Source organism: Ambystoma mexicanum, chromosome 2q, assembly GCF_040938575.1.
Source record: "Ambystoma mexicanum isolate Mex_15411 chromosome 2q, UKY_AmexF1_1, whole genome shotgun sequence".
In the NCBI taxonomy this organism is placed as follows: Eukaryota; Metazoa; Chordata; class Amphibia; order Caudata; family Ambystomatidae; genus Ambystoma; species Ambystoma mexicanum.
This window is the reverse complement of record NC_090924.1, coordinates 67996219-68022302: the sequence shown is the minus strand read 5'-3', so window position 1 is coordinate 68022302 and position 26084 is coordinate 67996219. Positions and strand designations below refer to the sequence as shown.

The 26084-nt window shown below is 44.6% G+C and overlaps 1 protein-coding gene across 4 annotated transcripts in view; it reads right to left on the bottom strand.

The window, feature by feature from the left end:
• Positions 1–2204: 2204 nt before the first annotated feature.
• LOC138569149 (uncharacterized) overlaps positions 2205–26084 on the bottom strand; it is a 167355-nt gene continuing 143475 nt past the window's right edge. For 2 of the 4 annotated variants that reach the window (XR_011303147.1, XM_069646864.1), the window contains one exon: positions 2205–5678. The gene's annotated coding sequence lies outside the window, so the exon portion shown is untranslated. Of the gene's footprint in view, positions 5679–22543; positions 24712–26084 lie in introns of those variants that run through there. The other 2 variants (XR_011303149.1, XR_011303148.1) reach the window with 2 other exon arrangements.

Genomic DNA, 26084 nt, shown 5'->3' with positions numbered 1-26084 from the left:
TACACTTGTCTAAGCGTATCCTGTGGAATTTTACTGTGTGTGCTCATTGTGCGCATCCGAACAATTGCACCCCTCCTGAGACTTAGTCTTGACCGGCTGCCAAGCTACCGTGATTAGTCTGGCTTGTCCAGAAGATTCCCCTGTGTGAACTAGGGTGACCTCCTAAACTTCTGCCCACCAGGTCAGAGGGTAGAAATCCATCTTAACAACGCACAACCATTAGTCTGGCCATTGCTAACTAGACCTAACTAACTTGCACAGCTGGAGCACGACAGGATGCAGATGACCATTTAAACAGTGTCTAGCACAGGGGCAACAAAACCTAAATGTCCTGGGTTTCTGGCGCACGTAGGGATGTACAATTTAGCACACTGTATTATTGGTAACAACTCGACAGCTGCAAATTCCTGGCTGCAGAGACTCAGCCCCCTGTCTCTTCAAAGTTAAACTGTAAAAATAATTGCTCCGCAGAGTATTGCGATTTTCTCAGATTTTCAGTATTCAACACAATTCAATTGATCATTCTCTGATTGGGTTTAGCCAATATTTATTGGTTACATTCAGCAGAAACGTGTTTCTACCACTGGTCCCCAAGACTTTTAAGTGCGCTTGTTACATGTGTTCAAGACATGAATGTAATTATCCATGAACATTTGTATTGATTCAATTGGTGTTCATCAATAACAACCAAACCAATAATTCCACAAAACCAATGAAAGCAAATAGACATAGTAGTTTCAGCGAGAGGAGAAATCCGCAATGGTCAAACCGTGACCAAGATACAAACATTAATTTGTCAAATATTGATTCCCATCTTAATGACATTACAATATGGCAATGCAAAAAACATTTTTTGTGAAAATATAATTTTGGGAAAAAACTAAAAATATCAAAGGTGGGCATTGATAAAATAAACAATAACAAAAATGAAAGTTGGAAATGAAAATAGAAAAAGAAGAGCAGGTGGGGAGAACAAATAAGAAAATTATATATTAAAATATAGATTCAGTTTGATGATTCAACAACATCTCATTACCTCACAATGTGCCATCACCACACCTTGTGAAATGTATATTGCCAAGTTTACATCAATGATTGGTTGGAGAGTAGTTGCTCCCCCACACCCTTGTGAATCCAGTTCATGCATAAGGTGCAAATAGGTATTGTTAAGCTTTACATCATTTGCATTATACTGTGTGTCAGCATGTTCCATATCTTCTAGATAAAGTTCAAATATGTGGTTTCATAACATTACACTCAACCTACTTCTTCTCTGTTCTCAAATAATGTTATGATCAATATAGCATATTGCTATCCCTAATGAGGTGCAAACAGAGTAAAAATAGTTTCAGTGTGTCACTTTAGACGAGTAGTGGGCTTCCAACCTGTGACAGTGCTCAAATAGTGAGAAATAATCTCACCCCTTGTTTTCCTGGGGAATTCCAACCTGCATATGTTTTCAGTTTATGGTATTTCCAATAATTGGTTAGTGGCTCCTCAATTATTCATCATCTACCAAATTAGTTATTGGGTTTACTTTGGGAGATCAGGTTAAATAGTTCTAATTGCCTTCTCTTAGTGTAAAAAGTTATCTGATTCATTTTCATGGATGTTACCTGTAGATGGTTGAAATCCATTCTTTAAAGCAATCTGAAAGAGGGATGTCCGGTTAGGAATCATCCCTGGCGTGCCACGTGATGTCTCCATGCGGCCGCCATTTTGAAACTTGTTGATATACCGGCAGTGACATCACGTGTAATCGGCACATGATGTCACCGCTGTCATTTTACATACATAAAAAAAAGTGGGGGCATCCTTCCCCGATTTGCTTGCGCTATGTTATACCAATTAGTTATGGATCATGTTAGTGATGCCAGTAATAATGACAAAACTTAACATTGGTAACATCATAATTCATATATTACCATTATGCCTGAAATTGGCCTAAAACATTGCACTGCCAGTCATTATTGCCAAATTACACAGAGAGCAACACTATTAATGTGTTCTGATGCACAGTTCCGTTGTAACAGGCAATTTACAAGGAAGGCAACATGGATAGTATGTTAAAAATAGCAATGCAACAGCACAATGTTAGAAACTATTATGCCTTTGCTGGTTTACTTGATGGGGCCCCTAGGGGACCCTCGCATAAAGAAACAAGGCACAAACACCACACCTGAACTGATACGCCAGACACAAGGTTCAATTCCCAAAATCTAGGCTTTATTGCAAAGCAAATAGTCTCAGTTGGCCAACTGGGTCTCACGTCCCGCAACGTGTGTCCGTGGGACACTAGAGAGAGAGCATTTTTACAACTGTTACATATATACAAAACAAACATCTTATTATCAGTAATTACATATTCAATACCGCCCATAATGTAATTCCTTTGAAATGGATTCGAAGATTGACAATTGTGACAAATATGACACCTTCAGACATTCATGTAGCAACAGTTTGCAATTTGCGGACTTGCAGACATGATTCTTTGTTTTAGGGAACATACTGCCCTTGTTCTTACAAGCAAACTGTGTGCAGGGGAGAGACACATTCCAGGCATCACTATCTTGTAGTTTCTATTCGTGTGCTACGGGTCAGCTCGCTCTACAGGGCTCAGTCAAAGGGGACGTAAAAGAGAGCATAATTCAAGCCATTAATTGTTTGTTTCCACCTTTTCTACCGCATCAGCGAGACTAGCTGGCACCTGCGTAGTGATTAAATGCCTTGTTGCTTACTTCCAAGGACTTTTGAGGGAGGAGACCGGGCATTGCTGTCTGGGTTGCCTGCGTTGTGTTTCAACATGTATCTTGTGGCCTTGCTTCATGCATGAGCAACAATAGAATAATGGAATAGAATACGCTTACAGCAAAGCAGTTTAAACAGAAAGCAAGAAGCGAAAATTAGTCAAAATGGCGAATTCTATTCCATCAAAATGGACGCTCTCTGGTCATGCTCATGAGTCTGTACTAATAATGCTGAACATATGAGGCGGTTGGTTTTCGGCCAACAGAATAAATCGCCTATGTTATGGGAGGGTAATTTCTGGACTCACGAACCCTCCTCTTGGCCTTAAGCCAAACGCATCATCCAAACATTGCATCTTCTTCTGACCAGGTATCTGATTCCGAGCTTTGCATACTACTATTCTCATCATCATTGTCATCAAAATGTATGGACATTAATTCTTTCACTGTCTTCATTTCATGATTCATTTTAGTATCCAGCCTGGGAGTTTTTTCCTGCGTTACTATATGTGCGCACTCCTCACTTATTTCAGTGCAAATTATTGGTAAACAGTGTATGCAACAACAACAAGTCATTAATATTCTGAGCACTGCTACTAGGATTGCAACTAATTTCCATCCCCATAAGTGTAATATTTCCCAAAAGCAGGAGCTTATGTTTAATTCCCAGCTACCTTCTGGGGGATGGAGGTCGGAGCTCAAAACGTGCAACTTTTTTATCGCTTCAAAAATCGTAGGGGAGGAGTCACTTACAAATACGCAACATGATGATCCCACGATTTTGCAAACTCCCCCACGATCAGCCAAAATTATGTCAAGAGCTATCCTATTTTGGAGTGTCATCAATCTAATCCCTTTTTCCTCCAATGTCATGTTGTACAATCCGTTGTCCCATTTATCGTTTGCTCTAATATTCTGGACAATTGTATTATATTATAGGAGTTTATTGCTTGGCCCCAAAATGGTATGAATGATTTTGCTATGTCTTCTGCAATTAATCCTCCTTCCTTATCTCGTCGTGGTCTTGATCTAGATAGTTTGGCTATATCTGCTGTTTTTGAAAGAAACACTCCCAGGAACAGAATCCCCAAGTAACAAGTACCTCCCCAATTTCTAGGCAACCAGGGATAAGCTTTTTCTCCACATATAAAATAGACAGGGTCATCTACATACACTGGTTCTTCCTCTCTGTCGAAGAACGCTATATTCATACATCTAGTGAATGTCCCTACTGAATAGGAGCCCTTCTTTTTTAAGCAAAAGGGAACAGAGCGTGGACTGTAGTTTAATGTATAGGAGGTCGGCACTGTATCTTTATTTCCTTCTAGGTTCATATGAAACGTGATTACAGATGATTTATATGGCACAAATAATCTATCTTGAGGCATAACTACCAGTGTTATCAGTCGTGTTTTATGAAATATAGAACAACCTACTGGTTTCATTATTACCTCCTCAAATTCGTCCATGTTTGTTTTATCTAATTGACCCGTTTCACTCTTGTTCCATTTCCCACAATACAATGCACTTAAGGACGCGTAACATGCAGAACTCAATGGCAGTGGCTGCACATACCAACCTATTCCCTTACCACCATGCTGTGGTAAGTGAGCACACACCCAACAATTGTTTTTTCTCAGAATTGAGTGTGTCATATTCATTATCAGTAGTAATGTGTTATTTCCATATCCTTCCCTGTGTCTCTCTTCCATTGGGGACAAAATATAAGAAATTACATGGAACGGGCTTTCAGTGGCAGAAATATTTCTAATTGGCAAGAACACTTCTAATGGGTGTATTTCTTCTAAATACCATAATACCAGTACTGTCATTATCAGTGCTAATATGCTCATAACACACATGACTATTGTTAAGATCAGCATACAATTTTTTCGGCAATGTTTTTTCTGCAACCTTACAGTCTCTATAGTCAATTCATTATCAGCAGCGGTGCAGGAGGGGGCAGAAACTGGTGCAGGCATTTTTTCTGTTGATCCTTCTTCTCCAACAATGTTCATCGTGAATATCTCTTACCGTTGCACTTGTTCGAATATTAATAAATTCAGGAATGTCAACAAAGTGTTTTGCCAGTTCTCAGCAGCCTGGATTGCTATACGTTGGGCAAGATTATCGTGCTTCTGCACATCGCTCAAAGAACTCCAGAGCAGTTATCAATTGCCTTTGTACCATATGAGCCCCTCTTGTCCGTGAGGGGTGATCTACACATGGATTTTCAAAGATAGCACCAGGGAGCCGCGTTCCTGAGCTGTCGGATTTGCACAACTCCCACGCCTCTCTCCACTAGGCCTCCGGTTCCCACTTCATCCGTGATGGGAAACAGAGGCAACAAAGATCAATAAAATGAAGATTTGATCACTCCTTGTTTTGAGGCCGTAAATTATACTGCCTTGATCCAGGTACTGTGTGATCGATGAATAGTGTGGGTGCACTTCCAGACTCAGACTCAGTGTCAGCCCGCGGCGCAACGAAAGATGGTGGGCGCCAAAATGATGATACAGGCTTCGTGACAGCCAGCAGTAATGCAGGTTCTGCTGGGCAACGTTGGGGCACTCTTAGCCCTTCCTCCTTTATAGCAATCTTTCCAGGCTTTGTTTCAGGATCAAACAAATTTCATGGCAAAGAGCTGGCAACAATTTCCTTTGTTTCTGAGGCAGCTGTCTCCCTCTGGTCGTCTGGATCGGGCAGTTCTTTCAATGGCGATGGGACTTTCTTCGTATGCGTGGCATGTATCCACGCCTTCCTACCGTCCACACGGACTGCAGTTTGTGTTGCCAAAAGGACTTGGTAGGTTCCACGCCACCTAGGTGCAAGTGATGTTTTCCTCTCAAAAATGTTCACTAGTATCCAATCGCCTGGTTGCAGAGAATGCTACGGACCAACGTATCTGATGGGGAGAGCCTCCTGCACCTGCTGATGAATCAAACGCAATTTCTGGCTTAACAGGTTACAATATGCACTGAGCACAGGTTATTCGACTTCATTCAATCGCCTCAGCTGTGGCGCACACCAAACATTAGCAGGTCTCCCCATCACAATCTCATACGGGGAGAGCCCAGTCCTTGCCTGCACAGATGTGCGCATGCACAATAAAGCTAGGGGCAATGCATCTGTCCATCATAACTTATTCCCTGCAAAGATTTTACTAATTTTGGCTTTTTATATACCGTTCTGGCGCTCAATAAGCTCGGCACTCATCGGATTTCTGGCGCAATGGAATCGTTTGTCAATCTGGAGACCTGCGCAAATCTGTAATACTACTGTGCCCACAAAATGCGGGCCATTGTCTGACCATATGACCCGGGGCAAGCCAAACCGTGAAAAGTACTCCTTTAACATCACTTTTGCAGTGCTCATGGCAGTACAGTCCTTCAATGGATATGCTTCTACCAATTTACTGAACGCACACACAACCACTAGGACGTATTTTAAGTTCTGACACCTTTCCATTTCTATAAAATCAAAATGGATTACCTCGAATGGCATAGAGGGGGGGCCAAAACTACCTGTTGGAGTCACTGTCCCTTTCCCAACATTGGGCCTCATTCCGAGTATGGCGGTAAGGGATAGCGGTCACCGGTAACGAGACCGGTGGTGGTAATCCTTTACCGCCATACTCCGAGTTCCCTTTGCGCCCTCGCCCTTAACGCCTGCTTTGAGCAGGTGTTAAAGTCGAGGGCGCAAAGGGGCCTCCAAGCCAATAACGGTGACTGTAATGAACGGTCACCGTTATTTGCATCTTCCCCATTCCCATTGAGCCCTATGGGGGCTCATTTGGGAATGGGGAAGAGCCTTGGTGAATGGGGAATTACCGCCCCGTCGACCTTGGAATGGGGCGGTAATTCCGCCATCCACCAAGGCGCTGCCGGTCCGGGTACGGCGTCAACCAAGGCGTTAATAGCGCCATTGGTTAGCTCCGTACTCGGAATGAGGCCCATTGTGTTGCAGACACGTAATGCAATTCTGTACTAGTCTTTCTGCATTTTTCTTTATGTGTGTGTTCTGCCATACAGTAGCTAAGTGCTGAACTATTTTCGTTGCACAAATGTGTGTGGGACTGTGGGCCATAGTGACCATTGCAGTTACATAGGAGTTAGGCAGCATCCAATTTCTACTTTTCTTGTCCACCCAGAAACCTTCTAAATCTAGTTCTGCAGAGCCCTCAGCCCATTCGTGTATTTCATCAGCAGTTGCTTCTGCCTGCATCTCTTTGACAGTGGCAATCCCATTCTCTATCATGCAAGGCACTTCTTCTGATTGTACTGTTAACATCTTGGTATTCAAATCAGTGGCAGTTTGTTTCGCAATCCTGTCTGCAAATGCGTTTCCCTCTCCCACTTTACATGTTACTGTCTTATGCGCCTTGCATTTCACTATTGCTAGGCACTTTGGACACGTAAGTGCAGACAGCAATCGTACAATGAAAGGGCCATGTTGAATCCTGGTTCCATGTGATGTCAAGAAACTCCTCTCAGCACAGAGTCGGCCAAAGTTATGTACCACCCCAAAGGCGTATTGGCTGTCATTATATATGTTTACACTCAAATTTTCAGAAATTTCACATGCTCTGGTTAATGCTATTATCTCCGCGGCTTGTGCGGAGTTGTAGGGGATTATTTTACTCTCTAAAATACTTCTTTGTGTCGTAATAGCATAGGCAGCAGTTGATGTGCCATCAGGTAATTTGAAGCAGGAGCCGTCACAAAACAGTTCTCCATCTGGCTCTTTCTGTGGGGTGTCTGTTAAATCAACTCTTCCTTTCGTTTCTTCCTTAGTAACCATTAGAGAATCATGGGCGGGGGTGATTCCTCCTCCCCTATTTCTCCCCTGGGCAGTGGCATTAATTCTGCAGGATTCAAAGCGCTACACCTCATAATTTGAATGTGTGGTGCAAATAGGACAATTTCGTATCTAGTCAATCTAGCGGACGTGAGGTGTTGCGCCTGCGTTCTATTTAATAGAATGTCTATGGCATGTGGCACCATTAAAATTAAAGTGTGCCCCAGCACCATTCCTTCAGTTTGTTTCACTGACGCAGCAGACGCTGCAACAGCTCGCAACCAACGTGGTAAAGCGCATGCTATGCTACAGGGTCCAGCGCAGAAGAAAAATAGCTGCATGGTCTATTTCTTCCACCTTTTTCCTGCGTTAAGACAGCCAACGTGCAGCCTTCATTCTTATGCACAAACAATCTGACATTTTTTTCATAGTTTGTTGTGCCCAAAACTGGGGTGGAGCACAATGCAGTTTTGAGCAGATCAAATGCTTTTTGGCATTCTTCATTCCATTGCAAAGGGATCACAGCATCCTTTTTTGTCAATGCCACCATTGGTTTCACAATCATTGCGAAGTTTACTATCCACTGCCGGCAATAGGAAGCCATGCCTATTATGGCTCTGACTCCTTTGTGTGTTTTTGGAATAGGCATACCAGAGATACTTTATATCCTTTCTGGTGTCAGTCTTCTCCCCTGTCTCGAAAGTAGGTAGCCCAAATAAGCCACCTCCTTTCGACAATATTGGAATTTTTTCAAACTTGCTTTATGACCATGCACTGCTAAGTGTGACAATAACAAGACAGTACTTTTTTTACAAATCTCCTCTGTATCAGCAGCAATCAATAAATCATCTATATACTGTAACAATACACAACCTACCGATAGTTATAACATATCTAACTGTTCTTTCAATGCTCTGCTATAAATACTCAGACTCTCTGTATAGTCTTGTGGAATGCGCGTGAATGTAAATGACCGCCCTCCTAACGTGAAAGCAAACAAGTATCTGCTATCCTTGTGTACTGGAATGCTAAAAAATGCATTCTTAAGGTCTATCACGCTAAAATATGCTGCCGAGGTGGGTATCATTGTCAAAATCATGGTGACGTCTGGGACCAATGGGAATTGAGGATCAACCACTTTTTTAATGCGCGTAAATCAATTATGAAACGATATGGTATCTCATTACCTCCTTTCTTATACACTCCATTTCGTCCTGTGGGTTTGCCCGTGAGCTTGCCCGGTCCCCCCCAAACTCTTAATACCTACAGCGCCTCAGCCCCCCATGGACCATCCCCTGAAATTTGACTGTTCTTCAGCGCACTGAGGTGGTGGTAGTCCTGTGTGGCTGTCACCCGCGGGTCTCTACATATCCACGGGCTTGGGCCCCTGTGCTGCTGGCCTGCTGCTTCCAGGGGGTGGCTAAAAGCGACAATTTACCACCTTATCAACGTACACCGCTGAACATTGGGGCGCCACCCCGGCATCTAGGGGGCCCCTGCCTGTCTCGCTGGCGGCCCGATGCCCAGTGCGCCCAACCATACTTCAGAGAGACGTGTTCCACATTAGCCTTGTTGGCCCTCGCAGGCTCACCCCTGCGTGCGGGGCTGCCGCCGCTGCCGCGCGACGGACGGGCCTCCTCCACCTGGGCTTGACAACACTAACTCTGCTGCTCTTGTGCCGCTCACGCGCCGTAACCACTGGTCGGCTACCGTCCCTCCCTCTGGGGGCCGCCCTGGGGCCGCCACTGATCCTTGCTAACCAGGTGCTATTTCCTTCCACTGCAATGCCCAACAAGGCGCAAGCTAACAGCAAAGTGGGCACCATGGACAGGTTTGCCAAGATAGCGCCCAGAGCGGACCAGGCGGTGTCGTCTGCGACACAGGATGAGGACGAAGGCATGCCAGACCCCCCCAACCAAACCTGTCCGCAATGATGGAATCCATGGCCAATAATTTTGCTGCCTTCCATGAAAAGCTAGATGACATTAACGCAAATGTTGCCTCCCTGAAAGCGAAAATTGACCAACATGGGGCCAGGATCACTGAAATGGAGCAAAGAATGGGATCTGCTGAGGATAACGTGCATACTCTACAAAACACAGTCACAGAGCTCGTACGTGACATGAAACAGGTCAAAGCTAAGTGTGATGACCTCGAATCAAGGTCCCGAAGAAATAATATTCGCATAGTAGGGGTCCCGAATCTGCACTAAAGGGCCGCATGGAACTCGCGGTCGAACAACTCATCAAAGGCCTCCTTGGAAACCCGACACTCTCACCATTCTTCACGGTGGAAAGAGCTCATCGCTCCTTGGCACCCCGCCCTAAACCGGGTGATTTCCCCAGACCAATAATTGCAAAACTTCTGAGCTACAAGGACAGAGACCATATCCTCCGATTGGCCAGGGAGAAAGGGGAACTGAAGCTGGATTCACAAATCATTAGGATATTCCCTGACTTTTCAGTGGCAGTGCAGGCAGAGAGGCGACAATTCAACGGGGTGAAGAAAATGTTAAGAGACTGAAAAATCGAATACGCAATGCTTTTCCCTGCTCGCTTGAAACTCACCCATCGCAACAAGCTTTACTTCTTCACGGTCCCTGACGAAGCTGTTAAGTTCATTGAAGCGCAGATACCGCTGGCTGATCGCCCCGAGGAACCATTGGACAATGACTAGGTCTGGTCACATGGTCTCCTCTTGTGAATATGACCGTGATACCCTTGAGCATGTGTATCCTCGCTTTGCAACCTTACTTTCATCAGCCGATCTTCAGATTTGTGTTGTATTATTGAAACTCGTATTACTACTTGTGGGCGGAACGGTAGCTGCAGCCCCCATTGCAGTTGCAATTCCCTTTGAGTCTAAATGTTTGTGTTTTAGCCCCGTTTGGGCAATTTTCCAGGCATTGCCGAGTTGGGGTTGGCACGCAGTTGTTCACACTAAGGGCGGATATCTACACACTGCTGGTTGGGACAGGGCGGTGAGGGTGGGGAGTGAAGAAGTTGGGGTAGGTTATACACAAAATGGCGGGAAGGTTGAGACCGGGTCTAAAAGAAGGCACTATTCTGCTAGTGCCGCACAAATGGCGTTTCTCAGAGCCAGTTTCTTTGCTTGGGATGTCCCGTAGGTTGTCTGTATGACGATCAAAATGATGACATGGAATGTTCGTGGGCTGACATATTTTACGAAGGCGCGTAGAATCGCGGCTTATGCACAGAGGCACGGAGTCAAGGTCCTCCTATTATAGGAGACACATGCGCTGAAACACTTATCGTCTAACATAGCACAGACCTGGGGTGTCAACAGATACTTTACCCAATACTCCACTCAAGCTAGGGGGGTTTTGACCCTTATCCATAAGTCAGTAAACTTTATTCTCCATACATCCCACATTGACACAGAAGGCAGATATGTGATTCTACACTGCACTTTGGCTCATGAAGAATGCTTGCTGGTCAACTTATATGCGCCCAATACTGACTCCCCTGAGTTTATTGACGATGTGACCGCCATTCTTATGAGATATCTAGAGGTCCCCATAATATGGGGGGGGATATGAATCTGATACTCGATAATGTCCTAGACAGAACAACGTCAACTCGCAGAGCCACAACTCGAGCGGCCAAGCGACTCCTCATGCATATGGACTCTCTGAATCTGCACAATATATGGCGGACGCTCCACCCCCTTGAGAGGGACTATACTTTCTACTCAACGGTGCATGACAGTTCCTCAAGAATAGATCTGTTCCTCTTGTCCGGCAAATTTGTGGGAAGGGTCTTAGATGTTAGGATCCTTACACGCACGCTATCAGACCACTCTCCGTGCTCCTACAGATCCAACTAGGCGACACTAAGTCGTCGCGACCCGCCTGGCGCTTTAAATCCGCCGCCCTATCTGACATTGTCTTCAAAACTGAGATCCTAGCTGACATAACCACATTCTTTGAAAATGACAGGGCATCTGATACACCTGAGGGGACCAGATGGGAGGCATTTAAGGTTTACATCAGAGGGATGTGCATTTCTAGGGAAGCTGGAGTCCTGAAGGCTATTAGGCAAGCCCTAAACAATTCTGAAACGAGGCTTAAAGCCCTAGAACAGGAATACCTTTCCACTCCGACCCCAGTTGTCCTGGCTGGGATCAGATCTGAACTGGAACAGTTTGAGTCGCAAGCCATGAGAGAGGTGCAATACTATGCTCGCCCTGTGGCTGCCCGTAAACATGGGGAGGGAGACAGACTGGGTAGAACCCTGGCCAACTGGTGCGTGCGGAGGGGGGTAGGACCCATATTGATAGCATTATAGATGAGAAGGGGCTGAGACACTGGTCAGACCAGTCCATTCTGGACACATTCGCTAGCTTTTATGCCAAACTATATGGCCCCCAACCTGAACACTCAGCCCAGGACGTGGACGACCTGCTGGAAAGCATTCCTATGACCCTTATCTCCCAGGAGACCAGGGAGCGTCTGGATGCTCTGTTCACATTGGACGAGATGGTCCAGGTGATATCAGACCTTCCAAAAAACAAGGCGCCTGGCCCGGATGGGCTCACCTCTCAGTTCTACCAGGAGCACATGGCCATACTGGCGCCTGCTCTACACGGTGTCTGGGCTGAATCACTTATATTAAACATCCTCCCCCCTCCTTAAGGGAAGCCTTAATAACAGTCCTCCCCAAACCTGGAAAACCCCCGGATGAGTGCGGGTCCTACAGGCCCCTATCCCTTATTAACACTGACATGAAAATCTTTGTCAAGATAATTGCAAACAGGTTTCTCCCTTTCATGTCCCACATGCGGACCAGAGTGGATTCATTCCCGGGCGATCCACGGCACTCAACATCCGCCGCCTATTTAATGTGATGTCCAGAATTGACCCAAGCGCTGATGCTGTGGCGGTAATGCTGGATGCCCAAAAGGCTTTCGATATGGTATCGTGGCAATATCTTTGGGCCGTGCTAGAGAAAATGGGAGTGGGCCCTAATATGATATCCTACATCAAACTCTTATACACGGGTCCACTCGCTAGGGTGCTTGTTAACTCCCCCTCCTCTCCCTTCACTCTACACTGTGGGACTCGTCAGGGATGCCCATTCTCCCCCCTCCTTTTTGCACTTGCTATCGAACCCATGGCTGACCATGTAAGGGGGCGTCACATCAATAAAGGCATTCGGTTACTGGACACACCGGAAATCATCTCACTTTACGCGTATGACGTGCTCTTGGATGTCAGGAACCCCTCCACTTATCTGGACCAATTATCCGCGAAATTACCAAAATAGGGACGTACTCCGGTTTCACAATCAATTATTCTAAATCTGAAATTTTCCCTCTCACTTTGGCAACTCAACAACCTTCGTGTGAGTACCCCCTACGCTGGTCACCTGGTGGTGTCAGGTATCTCGGAGTACTGGTGTGCTGACCAAACCTTCCCTGCTGACGGACAACTACGAGGCTATGGCTCAGCTCATCGTCTCCAAGTTTTCCAAATGGCGCACTCTACCGCTGTCCCTGGCGGGGAGACTCTCCCTAATAAAGATGATAGTGGTCCCTAAGCTCCTTTACGTCTTCGCTAACGTACCAGTCTGGCCCGGGATGCAATATTTTAAGATGCTCCACTCGGAGTGCGTCCAATTTCTCTGGCACTCGGGATCGGTCCGCAAGAAGTGGCAACACATGACTCTACCCTATGATAGAGGGGGGTTTACGGCCCCAGATCTCTGTCTGTACTGGACGCGGCACAGGCCCAACACGCATCTCATTGGTACTCGTTCCAGAATCCGCCCCCGCATGTAAAACTCGAGAAACTGGCAGGGGTGGGATCAACATCATGACCCTAATATTGCACCGCACATTCCAAACAGACGCCCAAGCAGATCCGGTGGCCACCAAAATCAGGGCTTGGAGGGGTATCCTGCGCTCTGAGCACGAACAGCACCCATATTATAAGTGGCTTCCCTTGTGGCAGTTTCCCAGACTCCCCCCACACACGACCAACACCTTGTACGACACTGGGAAAATCTGTGCTATCGAGCCCTTGCTGACCTCTTCTCTGATGGTACGTTTGTCACCCCTCAGACATGGCGACCAGAACACTCCAATTCTTCACTTGAGATGCTACAGTATTACAGGCTTAGAGCAGCAGTACGAGCAATGTGGCCCTCATACCCTGACGAACCCCCAGACTCACCCGAACTCCAGTATATAGCAAATTCCGCAGGCGCCAAGGGGATAATATCTAATTTGTACAAAATGCAGCTGGAGAAAACAGCGGATAAGTCCCTCAAACCGCGTGAAGCATGGGCTAGGGAGCTTGGAACGGACATGACTGATGAACTGTGGGGCAAAATGTGCACACATACACGCAGGGTCTCCCTTAGCGCCAGATTCCGCTGCATACAATTTAAACTCCTCAACAGGCTCTATTATACACCGTACAGAGTGGCGAAATTCACACGTACCCCGACCCACTTATGCCCTAAATGCAAATCCTCCGAAGCAGACCACATACACATGTTCTGGTCCTGCGCTGCGCTAAACGCGTTCTGGGTGGCTGTGACTGAGGTGCTCTCCGAAATAATTGGTTCCCCGGTGGATATGGACCCACTTGCCCTGTTTGGTATCTGGGAGGGGGAGAATGTAAGGAAAATGTCAAAACTTTTAAATGTGAGTGCCATTGTGGCCAAAAGATGTATATTGCAGTGCTGGAAGCGCCGTAATCCCCCCACCCTTATGATGTGGTTGAAGGCTCTTACCTGGATACAAATGTGCGAAGAAGAATACATTGGATCCCTGCCAATCTCATCACGCCCCAAAAATCTGTGGTTTGAATTCTGTAGTTACCTGAACAATAGAGACGAAGTGGAGTTGAGGTCTACTCCCCCACCAGTACAGCCCAACACGCTAAGTGAAGAGTAAATCTCCCTCCTTTATTTCTTTTTGCGCCTCTCCGAGTCATCATCTGTCCTTAAATGGAGACGTTCAATGTAGTCATGTTGTGCTACCTTTTTGTGATGCTCTGCTGATAGTTTACTGCTATGTAATCTGTGATATACCTGTCTTAACTTTCTGCCAATAAACAAAAGTAAAAAAAAAAAAAAGAAAGCTTATATTGAAGAATACGTGGCAATGTTACTCCCTCCTTCAAAACAATTTTTACTGGTTCTATCTTCAAGCATCCCACATCATTGTCATTCATCACCCATATGCAAGCTGGTACTTCACTCAACTCCCCCGGCAAAGGTTTGGACAAAAATTCGGACACTGGTATATTCTGTGGTGAAATTGTCAAGAACACTCCATCAGGACTGCAATGGATAACTGCACTCAATTTTTTTAATAAGTTTAATCCTAAAAGATTCTCCCCACAATTTTCTGTTAGGAGAAATGGACAATATTCAGTAAATGGACCTAATGTTACTGGTACTGATTGGGACACTGGATTGATTACTGGCGTACCTGCGAACCCTACTGAGATATTTCTTTGCCCTGACACAATTATTTCCGGAACCATGTGGTGGTCTATTGAGCACTTTTGTGCACCTGTGTCTACGAGAAAGATATGCTCTCTATTCCCGACTTCCATATCTACATAGGGTCCTTTTTGATTCACGGGAATAGACACTGGTTCCGACCCCTGTCTTGGGCTGTCCTATTGAGGAAACAATAAATCATCCGATGTATAGTCACCACAATAATATGTATTGGGTTGTGTGTCAAAAATGTTTCTGCTCCTGCCTTTATTTCACTCACTTTGATTTTGGTTGAAAGGAATCTGACCCTGATATTGGCTCTGATTCTGATTGCCATTTCCTTGATTATTCTGGTTTTGCTGCATATTATTATTTCTACTCTGTCCATTTGTTCCCGGGTGTCCCCTATGCGGTCTTCTCTGACCATACCCATTCCTATTTTGCAAGTGTGGACATTGCGCTCGCCAATGACCCTCTTCTCTACAATATGCACACTGATTTAATCCCAGAGCCTCTCCATGCATGTTGGAATTACTCCTCCCTTGCGTATTTCCTCTCCCTCTATTGTGTCCCGCTACCTACTGAAGTAACACTCTGGTTTTCAAATTTACCCTATCCTTCGCCTCTTTCTCTTTCTCTGTATTCACCCTATTTTCATAATACTGGGCCATATGCAATACTTCACTCAATGATTTTGCTTGCCATGCACTTTCTGATGTCATTATTAGGTTTTGAATTGGAGGTATTAATCCTCTCACATATTTACATATTTATCAACAAATAGTCTTTTACCTGCCTCTGTGCTTACATCCTGTCCACGAAAATCTGTAAACACTTCCTCAAATCTATTAAAATAATCCGTAGATAACTCATCTTTGCCTTGAACATATGCATTTAATTTGTCCCATACAATTATTTTTTCTGAAACTGTGTACTTTCAATTTTTGTATTATTCGTCCTGGTAACGCTGCCATATTTGGCGATGGTTTCTCGCCTGCTTTTCTATCTTTATCTTCTATTGCTAGATTCTCCCATGTGTCACCATAGCTATCCTCATCATTTACTTTTCTTATTTGCTTCCATATGTCTGCTGGCACAATTACTTGGAATATTAGGTCTATATCGTTCATAGTAAAAATGGACGATCTCAAATAGGACTCTATTTCTTTATAGAATCCAGCCGGATTCTTCCTCAAATCAGGAATCGTTTGTTTTATATTATTCACCTCTTGTCTGGAGAAAGGGACATGTACATACTGTGCTGTATAATGCGCTTCTGTTACTTGCGCTGGTCCCCCATTAACACCAGAAACAACTACTTTCGGCACAAAAGTAGGTGGGACTTCCCTCATAGGAAATACTGCACTTACTTTTCCTCCTCCCTCCCTCATATGCAATACTATTGCTAAATCCAGCGATAAGGCTGTTTCTCCCGTTCCGCGTTCTATTGCTCTTTTATATATTGCCATCAATTCGGGGGGGGCTAGCTTGTTTATTTTCTAAATCTCTATCCTGCAAATATTTAACCATCACCTGCAGTGTTTTTCTCTTCATTAGAAATGTGTATTGATCAAATATTTTGTGCACTTCCATCGTGGGAACGCTAGGATCTGTAATCCATTTTAGCGCCTCTCGTGTACATATTTTAAATTTTTCACTAGCATGTCTTGACGGCGGAAGAAATCGTCGCTGCACATATGGTACCGCCTATTTCCTTTCCCTTCTTACATCTTTGTTCCTATACCCTGGCATGGCAAACATTTCAGCATATGCATCATCAAGTTCATTTTTAAATTCAAAAAGCCTGTCCACGTGTTCCTTTATTCTACATCTCTCTCTCTACATCGTGCCAACGCTTTCAAATCCTTCAACTTCTGCAGCGGTACCATTCCAATTAATTGCTTCCATCTCTCCATTAAATATTCTCCCATGCATTCCAACAGTACCTGTCTTTCACTAGTCTTCCTGAAATCATACATCGAATCCAGCGCTGCTGTTTCATCATTTCCATCTATATACATCTCTGCCTGTTCTTTCAACTCCCTTTTTCTCTCCTTGCTGACCGCACTATGGGTTACTCTAGTGCACTCACTTTCTGCCGTCCCCTCTCTTCCCGTATCGTCTTCTCTTATTACAGTGAATTCAAGTTCAATGGGCGGAGGGGGCAGGGGGATGTCTTGGGAGGAAGGTGCGGATGGAACAACGGGAACGGGGAGTGGCTGCTGCGGCGCTGGAGTTCCGGCCCGCTGCGCTGCTGGCTGTATGATCTGCGGCTGTAATGGAGTCTGAGTAGCAGGGATGGGTTGGGCAACTGAAGGGGGTTGAGCAATGGGCACTGGTGCAATTCTATTAGCCTCTCTTTTTGGGTGCTCTTGTCTCTTCTCAGGTAATATTTTATTAATTAGTTCATCTGATGAATGCAATTCTTGTTGAGGATATATTTTGTTTACTCCCATCTGAACACATCGATCTGTCTTTCTTAAATTATCATCCCACTCCTGTTCATCCAGCTCCTTCACTCTCTCTGCTCTTGACTTTTGCCTGCGTGCATTTTTCTCCCTGCTTTTCCAACGAAGCATAGCTTCCTTCCTCCAGTCTCTAATGACGTCAAATGTCGCAGGGCGTGCTTTCTTACGCAGCAATACTGATTCCAAATAATATAGCCGCGCAATCTCATAACTCCTGTGTTTTGGCCATTGTAAATCTTCTTCGTGTCTGGTTTGCCTATGCCAAATTTCACAAAACATTATCACCCCAACACCATACTTTACATACATCTCATATGCCGGCGACCCTACGGGTGGCGCGACCTGGCCAGTTTCCAAAGATTGTCCACCGCAGAGGAAAAATCCCACTAGGCAGGAAGACAATACCCCAAGCATGTTTTAACCTTACCCTGGGCGTTTGATTTTGCAAAACCAACTCTCAACCAATATCAGGGTTATTTACAATTGGGGCACGACTCACCTGATCAACCAAATCGTCTTTCAAGACGCAATTCGTCCGTATACTGACGTAACCAAAAATCGTTGTGTCTGCGTATCTTGGCTCAATCTGCCTCATTTCGGGACCCTCGCCTCCTTGTTCTCTGGCCGGACACGTCGATCAGGGATCAGTTGTGTACAGATCTGCAAAGGAGTCTCTCATCACTTTCAAAGGGCACCCTGAACACCTCTTGATCCCGGCTCGACCGTCTCGTCCTCGCTTCGTTTTCTCCTCTCGCCTTCTTTATATTACAATGTATACAATGGAACAAGTGGGGGAGTGTCCCTATTCAGGCACCATTCTGATGGGTCCCCTAGGGGACCCTCGCGTATGGAAACAAGGCACAATCACCACACACGAACTGATAACCCAGACACGAGGTTCGATTCCCAAAATCTAGGGTTTATTGCAAAGTAAATAGTCTCAGTTGGCCAACTGGGTCTCACGTCACGCAACATGTGTCTCCAGACCCCGTGGGACGCAAGAGAGAGAGCATTTTTACAACAGTTACATATATACAAAACAAACATCTTATTATCAGTAATGACATATTCAATACCGCCCATAATGTACTTCCTTTGAAATAGATTTGAAGATTGACAATTGTGACAAATATGACACCTTCAGACATTCATTTAGCAACAGTTTGCAATTTGCGGACTTGCAGACATGATTCTTTGTTTTAGGGAACATACTGCCCTTGTTCTTACAAGCAAGCTGCGTGCAGGGGAGAGACACATTACAGGCCTCACTATCTTCTAGTTTCTATTTGTGTGCTAGGGGTCAGCTCGCTCTACAGGGCTCAGTGAAGGGGGCCGTAAAAGAGAGCATGATTCAAGCCATTAATTGTTTGTTTCTACCTCCTCAGCAAGACTAGCTGGCACCTGCGTAGTGATTAAATACTGTGTTGCTCACTTCCAAGGAATTTTGAGGGAGGAGACCAGGCATTGCTGTCTGGGTTATCTGCGTTGTGTTTCAACATGTATCTTGTGGCCTTGCTTTATGCATGAGCAACAACAGAATAATGGAATAGAATACGCTTACAGCAAAGCAGTTTGAACAGAAAGCAAGAAGCGAAAATTTGTCAAAATGGCGAATTCTATTCCATCAAAATGGACGCAAAATGGACGCTCTCTGGTCATGCTCATGAGTCTGTACTAATAATACTGAACATATGAGGCGGTTGGTTTTCGGCCAACAGAATACATCGCCTATGTTATGGGAGGGTAATTTCTGGACTCACATACTGACACTATGCTATCATGATCCTAATAATCTCCAGTGCATCTTTGAGTACAAGGTAGCGTTGTGCTACTCATAACAAGCTGTTTCAAGACAAATCCAAATTGAATGATAGATGATTGCAACTAATAGTATTAAAATGAATCAATACAAATGTTTATGGATAATAACATTTATGTATTAGAAATCTTGAATACATGTAACAAGTGCACTTAAAATGTTATAAGAAAACCTGTCCATGCAGGCTCTGTATCCCCCCATAAGGACATACTTCTGGTGGCTTTGCCACTACAAATGACATATTGCAATAGGAAAACATGCCCAAAGTAGCTGCACAATATTGACCAGTCTAGACACGTAATAACACTTACCATGCTTACTTTACAAGAGATGCCCAGTAAAAAAATGCCAAGCCACAGAAAGAAATGGCTAGACTGACCAAAATGCCATTCTAGCCACATAACACATATCATGCCTACTTTATATCATGGATGCCCACTAAAAGGGCATGTTTAGCAAAATCCCCCGTTCCCTCTCCCGCCTACCCCCACGCTCCCCAACTCCTACCCTTTACCTGCCAAAATCAGTTCCTCAGCCCAGCATTACACATAAGCGTGCGCACACACCCATTTACACAATATGCACTCACTCATTTAAAATTACCATTCACTTTTCACTTGCTCATTCACATGCGCACCCAGTCCCCTATTCATCATACACTCCTTCACACGCACTTTACAGAATACATATTCACACTCCTTGCACACATGCATACATACTTACTTAATGAGCTAATATGCAGCCATGCTTCCCTCACCTCTGCTTAACAAAAAGCAAATGCGCACATCACCCCTCTCCCCTCGGATGTGAACGAACACATAACATTGTTATAGGTTGGCTTGAATCCGTGGGCTGCTGATGTGTGCGCATTTAATTTTTGCTAGGCAGAGAGGCAAGGGAAGCCTTTCCTGAAACTAGCAGCTTTAAAGTTTTGCTACGTTTGTGCATATTGAGAGGTAGTCATGGTTTCAGAAGGTAGACAAAAACACAAAGATACAAGTTTCAACACCTTTATTAAGTTTTGAATGGGGGTTGGAGACTTCCTAGATGGCCCTAAATCGATAATGGGAGTAGTCTCGACCATTAAATAAAAGTAATCAGAGTCAGTCTAGTCAAAAGAAAGCAATGTCTGTGTCTGAAACCTATGCTTGCCCTCACGCTTTTACAATAACTAAGTGGTGGGAAATAAGTCAAAACAAAAGAGTGTATCAAAAGTAAATCAGGATGGCATTGAAGTTGAATAGCAATCCCTTCCCCAAGATTGAGCAATAAGATTTCTTCTAGAGCTTGGGTGGCTAGTTCACACAGTTCAATGAGGCACAGTTCTTCCAGGCTTCCCTTGCCTAGCTTGAAATGCACACAGTTCAACAGCATACAGTTCACTCAGGCTTCCCTCGCCTGGTTTGGCATCAATTTCTCTCAAAAGCACAATTTCTTAGTTCAATATTTGTTTCACACTGCGTTTCCCTTCCCCAACAGTTCAATAATTCTCCAATGGTATTCGTGACAGAGACCTTCGCAAATGCACAGTATTCACCAGCCCTGTGCAGGACCACTCTGTCAGTGAGACTTTCTCACAATCGTGCCCCTGGCACCTCTTTACTCCACAGCTCAGTAACAGAGACTTTCACAAATGCACAGTATCTTTGTCAGCCCTGTGCAGGACCACTCTGCTACTAAGGCCATCTCACCGCGGGTCCCAGACCCCCTACGATGAGTTCACAAATATCACCATTTTTATTCCACTTTCTCTTGTGCTTTGAGCCTTTTTACAGCTGCCCTTCCCTTTAGTAAAGCTGCTTCCGTAATTCATAATTCTGAAAAAATCCCTCTTTACTCATGTATGGTTGTACGCGGCCTCGCAGCTCGCTGTCCCTTTGTTTCTTCTCAAAGTGTTTTAACAATGGGCAATTGAAGCTTTCACCTTCATCGCGTCTCTCGCCATACGCGTGTCCTCGCCTTGCAACATTGTATTTCACTTGCGCCTCGTGCCTTTCACAAACCGGGCTCCCTTCTGCTTTGCAGTCACCGGCTGTGTTTTCTTTTATCGCTGGATACATGTTGAGGTCAGGGTCTCCTTCGCTGCCCCTCTGACACTCCTGGGTTTTCTCACACCCCAGGGAGGAACGAGCACCTGCACCAGAACTCCCCTTTGTAGTCCGTTTCCTCAAGCGATCCCCTTCTGGCTCCTTGGAGACACAGCACCCTCGCCATGCTTGTTGCAGCCTTTCCGCCTCTCAGGCCCTTAGCATGTCGGCGCTTCGCTCTCCCTTGACGGATACCTGGGTACCCAGGCGACCCAGTTCGCCTGTCTGCTCGACCTCCAACTCGTGTTCCTTCTCGGGCTTCAACTCATTCCCTTTGTGTCTCCATGCTCCACCTCTTATACTCAGGGTAGCCGTCAATGTGTTTCAGGTGTGTGTGATTATGATAGAGTGCCTGCCCCGCCTGGCCTTATTACTGCAACAGCCCATAGTCTATCACTAGTGGTAATCTTCACAATCTCAGTCATCCTCTTCCTCGTTTCAGTAGTTGGGCTGACATAAAAAGGAGGGGAATTATGTGAGTTGTAGTATCGCATGAAAGCAGAGGGAATATGGGGCAAGCAGTTGTCGGTAAATGGCCGATACCATGTCTCGCCTTCAGGTGTTTCCTCCCCACTCCCCAAGGATACCCTACCTAGGTGATCCTCCCTCACTAGTCCACCTTCAGGGTCAGGATCCAATAGGGATGGCCCTTTCCTGGCCACCCGAATAAGGGATTCCCGGGGTCTGAGCAGTGAAACACCCCCAGGTATTTCACATACCCTTCCCCTATGCGATATGGATTGAGCTGCTTCACAAGGGAACCTGGACAGGAAATCCACATTACAATGGTCCTTTCCTTTTCTAGCTTCAACTGTGAAGCAGTAAGGCTGTAAGTCCAGAAACCATTGCATAACCGTGTATGAGATTCTTTTTGCTGACTTATCCATACAAGGGGAGAGTGACCAGTTTGAAATTCCTTTCTAATAGATACTACTTGAGATGTAGGATGGCCCATTGTATAGCTAGCGCTTCTAATTCCAAAAATGTTCTCCCTGGGAAAGAGTTTTCGATTGGCAAATAGCATAGGGAGTTCTAAGCAATTGTGTTTTTGAGATAAGACGGCACCTAATCAGGTCAGGGTAAGCATTTGTTTGTAGAATAAACTCTTTGGAAAAGTCTGCTACTTTTAAAATAGGGTTTTGACACAGGGTCTGTTTTATGTTTATGTTTATTAGTTGTATATAGCGCTTTAATCCAAAGCGCTTTACAATATAACAACAAGGTACAAGAATAATGAAAGAAGCATATTTACAATCATGAAGCAAACCAATGAAACAATATGTAGAACAATTTACTTAGATGGAGGAGGTGAGGGAAGGGGGAGGAGGAAGGGAGAGGAGGTAGTCAAGGGAAAGAGGTAACAATATTTCATTTATCCGATTCAATTTTCAAGTGGGTGCGAGAAGGAAGGGAGAGGAGGTAGTCAAGGGAAGAGGTGACAATATTTCAAATATCAGATTCAAATTTCAAGTGGGTGAGAGAGGAGGGGAAGGGGAAGGTAGGAAGGGAATAGGAGGGAGAAGAGAAGTTGGAGAGGAGAGAAAGTAGGGAAGGAAGAAGGTCAAGGGGGGAGTGGAGAAGAACGGCTTTCAAGGAGGTGCGGAAGGAAGTGTAGGTGGGCATGGAGCAGACACAGAGAGGTAAAGAGTTCCAATGTAGGGGGGCCAAGAGCTGAAAGGGACAGAAGCATGAAGAGACACATGGGGACGGGGGTACAGTGAGTAAGAAGAGGTCAGCAGAGCGGAGAGAACGGGAGCGAGTGTACAATGAGAGGAGAGATAGGGGGGAGCAAGGCCATGGAGAGATTTGAAAACCAGACAGAGGAATTGAAATTTAAGTTGGGAGAGAAATGGAAAACAGCCAAGGTGAGAGAGCGAGGAAGAAATAGAGTCGCAAGGACCGAGGAGACAAAGAGTACAGATAGAGGAATGGTAGATGGATTTGAGGGGGGTCAGATCAGAGGCAGGGAGTCCAAAGAGGAGCGAAGAGCAGTAGAAGAGACAGGAGAAGATGAGGGAGGAGATTACGACTTTAGAAGCATGGAAGGTGAGGGAGGAGCGGATCTTACGAATGTTGAAGAGATGGTGACGACTGGCACGAGAGGCAAGAGAAATATGGTGGGAGAAGAAGAGGGAGGAGTCAAAGTGGAGGCCAAGATTGCGAGCATGGGTGGAGATGGGGAGATTGGAAGGGGGAAAGTGGATGAAAGGAGAGGGGTTAGGGAAAGGTTTGTTAGAAGGAAAGAAAAGGACTTCCGTCTTGTCAGTGTTGAGGGAGAGAAAATGGGATGACATCCAGTTTTTTATACCCGTGAGACAGGAAGATAAAGTATGATGGAGGTCGGGAGTGAAAGAAGAGAAGGAGAGAAAGAGTTGGGTGTCATCTGTATAGAAATGGTGAGAGATGCCGAAAGAAGAGATGACGGGGGCAAGAAGGGAGGTATAAAGAGAGAAAAGAAAAGGGCTGAGTACAGAGCCTTGGGGGACATCGTAGTCCAAGGGGATGTTGGAGGAGGTGTGGCCACCCCAGGAGACACCAAAGGAATGATTGGAGAGGTAAGAGGAGATGGGTGAAGAGAATGCCACAAAAACAGCTACCAGCCTACAGACGTGCTAGGTGTGGCTGGTTGCAAAATGTGCTACCTTTCATGTCGTTTGAATAATTACGACAGAAGCAATAGAGATATATATCTTTTAATTTATAGAAAACACTCAATAATATTTATATTAAAAAAGAGAAAAAAATGCATTTTGTTTGTACATAACTTCACATAAAAAATATATAATGGAAATCAATATTTTTAACCAAAAACAATTTTTTGGAACTTAACACAATCATCGTGTACTGGTGATGTTGTGAGGTTAGTAAAAGTGTGAGGTGAACATTTTGTTGTTGAATGAAACCTCGGAAAACAATTTGTTTGTCCTTGACTCTGTCGACACCAAAGAGTGTGTTTCTGGGTCCTAGCGGAAATGAATTAAACAAAAGAAACAGGCTTTGTAGCTTGTTTTTAAAGATGCTATCAGGCGTGTGCTGGACCCGTCTTCAGGACTTTGTAGGCAAATGTTCAAAATTGGATGTAAAAAATGGTTCATTGGTTGATTCCCTTCACAAATGGCAATCTAAAAACCAAAACCAAAACAGCCGTATTGGTAACAGGATAAAAATACAACAGGAGTGTAGTATCTCTATTGGTGTGCACAAGCAACTGGTTCCACTAACCTTTTAATAGCTTGATTGACGTGTGTGGCCTTGAATTGGATATGAATGTGGACGAAAATCAATGGTCCAAACTGTGATTCTTCACAATCATTAGAACTGAAAGAAACAAATAAACTTTAAGATATTTGTTTCTAATTTTTTGACTAAATTCATTGTGTGCAGAATGTTGATTTATCTATACATTCTCTATTTGTCATATGGAAAACCTCAACAGAGGGGTAGAAAAAACATCTTTGATTTGAACAAAATATCGATTGTCTCAAGTGGCACAACTGCTGTCTGAAACTGCATCATCTAGGGTACATTTTAACCATGTCGTTTTTTAAGTGAATGCATACCTTTCAAACCGAGCGAAATGTGCTTGTATTCAACTTCAGTGGACCGCAGGCACGGTTTTACGTGTCCTGTCCCGTCGTTTCTGAGTGTGGTGGTATCCTGATCTGTTAATGTAAATACAGAGGTATAACAACCCGTAGTTGTAAAAAAGGGGCTGTCTATCAAAGTTTACACTGTAAATACCTTCGTGCGCGGCGAAGCGCTCCAACTCTTGAACGCTGTTAGTGCTTGGCTGCAGTCCCATCCGGTGACTTCTGAGTATCTGCACGCTCACGTGTCGAGATACTAGACCTGCGTTGTGCATGAAAAAAGGTTAAGAGCGTCCGCCATCTTGGAATAAGAAAAGGCGGGCGCAACCAACCAAATAAAAGGCTGGCATGCTGATGCATTATGTCTGCCATATTAAGACAAGCAAAATTTGTTCAAGGCACGAAGGAAAGGGCGACTTAGTTGTCATCTGTAGTTTGTTATCATTTACCAATTTACTGAATAGATGGTGAAAGGCTGACTGGCATCTATGCATCTTTAGTTTAAATGGATGATTGAATTAACTGTTGCAAACATATCGCAACATTTCCATATAGCAAGTAAAGCTGTTAAAAAAGCGAAAATATTCAGACATATGCCGAATGTGTATTTTGCTTAACATGTAGTGGTAAATACAAATATGTTAAGCCTGAGGCATATACAAAAATGATAGTGCCTTACTTGTGTAAAAAAAGACTCCATTCGATTCCTATGTTAAGTCCGGATTGAACAGTGTCCAGATTATAAATCCATTTCTGCACAATCTGTCTTAACCTGCGATCACGATCCCCTCCTCGGGGGTGTGCTGGCACTTTTTGGATGATGTACCATTCAATATCTTCAATGGTGTGTTTTGCTTTTGCGAAGTGAGCAACTAAAGGTTTATCAGGTACTAACTTCTTCACACATGACCGATGTTAGCAGATTCTCTGCTTTACCGGTCTCTTTGTCTTCCCAATATATATTAGCTTGCATGGGCATATGATAGCATAAATTGCCCATGGTGTATTGCAATTGGTGAAGGCTTTTAGGTGCCAAATGAGACCTTTTAAGTTGACTGTTTTCACATTCTTTGTCAAGCGACATACTGAACAGTTACCACATTT